The following is a 2,498-nucleotide window of genomic DNA, read 5'->3' on the forward strand; positions in this document are numbered from 1 at the left end:
CAAAGTTGTCTATTTATCCATCGATTTTCATAGCAATAGCATGATTTTTTGGCAAAAGAATAAATTTTATTACAAATTGAAAAAAATTCAAAAAAATGTGTTATTTGTCCAAGTTTTTTCTTGTTAAAGTTTGAAATCTTTTTAAATAAAAATGAAAATATCTTGGGAAAATGTCCTGATCTGGCAAACTGACCTAAAATTAAGTTTACGTGTATCGGCGTCTTTTTTGTCATTTCAAAGCTTAAGATTTTCCCTACAGTGTTATTTTATGAATGACACTAAGCAATATCTAATTATATCCATTAACATTTGACTCCATTGGAATGCATAAATGCAACATACATATCTGTGGACTTTTAACAAAACAACCTCTGTGCTTTCTGTAGGTTGGAATTTAGAGTAAATTATAAGGAACTTGCATTTAAAAATTTTACATTTATATTTAAATTTCATTAAGATAGCATATTGAACTACACCTAGTGATGACCAAACATAAAAAGATCATTCTAGAACTCAATGAATTACTGCTTTGAAGGGAAAATTACCTCACTCGAGAGAAGTTGTTTTGTCCACAGATATGTATATTCACTTAAAAAAGTGCATATGTATACCATATGTGTTTGGGTGTGCTCAAAAGCATTTCTAATCCAAACAAAAAAAAAACTTGTGCTACACGACGCCCGCTATAATATAAAAATAGTTACAATGCAATTAAAAAAATAAGCAAATGGCAATAAAAATATCATCCACAGTCATAAATTAATACGGCCCATATGGGTATTGAAATAGCCACCGTCATTGTTGTTTTCAACACTTTTCAAAATGATCATTTCTTCACACATTTAATGAATGAGCTAGCGAGCGGTAGCGCGCGAACCCGACCCATATACAGCAGTGCATTGTTGTTGCCTTCTCACAAGTATCTGCGATTTATCTGACAACGCAGCGGCTTGTCCGGCCGCTTGGACGCGCGCGCGCGGTAGCCAAATTGCTAACAAATTACTATGTAGCTATATACTTATGTATGTTGTTAGGCACACGCGCGGACAACATTTTCTGCTCTTATACATACATACATACGTACATACAAACACACAATGGTACGATACACAATGCATATAAAAAAGGTTTTGTATACAGTGTTTAATTAATGTTCCCGGCTTATTCGACGATGGCTTAGTGGGCGTAATGGCGGCGTGAAGGTACCGAAATTGCCAACAAATGTGTAAATTGCTGTGTTCAACAGCATGAATGGAAGCGGGAGCGCGAGCGCGAGCGGCAGCAGCGTACAATTGACTGTTGGACTTTTATTGTTGCCATAAAGGCTTTGTTGTCAGTGGTGTTGTTGTTGTTGTTACCGGTTGCCTTTTTTACTGCACTAGGTTCGCTGACTTCGTTGGCTATGATGGGAATTTAATAATTATCGCCATTCATTCATGCAGAATCGAATCAATAATCATAATTAATGAGCCCAAATGACTGTGAGCGACTATTGGCGAGCGAATGAATGCAAAATGTATTTGTATCATCCGCAATGCGAACGTGAATGAAATGTAAATTTGACAGAGGCGATGCTAATGAAAGACGTCAGTTGAAAGCGCAAAAAAAAATAAATATAAAATGCATAAAATGGGAGCATGTCACGTTGACTGATGGACGGACGGTGCGTTGTTATTGTTGTTGTGTGCGAAATGAAAATGCATGAATGAGTAAACTCAAAATTGATTGCAACATTAAACGAACGAATGAATGAATGAATGAATCGGTGAATGGGCGAATGGCGGCAAGGGGGCATGAATGAGTGATTGTTTTGTAATTCGCTGCCACTGTATGGACTCATTTTCCTTTTTTTGTTCTAACATTTTGTAAAATTTGTAATACTTTGAAAAGAGGTGAAGGTAAATTGCTTGGCGTTGAATGAAGTGCACCAAGGTTAGTACTTGAAATCTTTATGGGGGGAATAAAGAATAATATTTAAATAACTGCGAAACGAAAAATACCTTATATTTTCAGTTCTAAAAATACCCCGCAAATATAGCACTCATATGCTTCTAATAAGTCATTCCTGCTACTCGTTCGTTTTCATTCCCGCAGCTTCTGCAGAATTCATTGTAGGCAATTGCCAATTGTCTGCCGTGGCTGCCAACCGGCGAAGGCCCAAGTGAGAACTGCAACTAGCCGCGCAACTAACTAACAGACTATATGGCAGCCTGACGCCAAGCGCCACCTATGACCCCAATCTCCGGCCCTCGATTAAGGTTAATGTGGATCCCACCCTGACTAGCTCATGAGTATCCTCATTTCCGGAAATTTTGCAAAGACTAGAAACTCGAACTAAATTTACTTCGAATCGTCTACTAACTCTATTCAAAAGAGTCCTGCACTTCGTAATCGGCTTTGACTTTTTGGTAAAGAAAATACTTTCCCTGGAAAACGCTCGCAAAGGCAAGCACATGGGTTGATTTTCTTATTCCCAGGAACGTGGTTAAAGGTCATGC

Source organism: Rhagoletis zephyria, unplaced genomic scaffold, assembly GCF_001687245.7.
Source record: "Rhagoletis zephyria isolate East Lansing unplaced genomic scaffold, Rhagoletis_zephyria_1.1 Rzeph_scaffold_02279, whole genome shotgun sequence".
NCBI lineage: Eukaryota > Metazoa > Arthropoda > Insecta > Diptera > Tephritidae > Rhagoletis > Rhagoletis zephyria.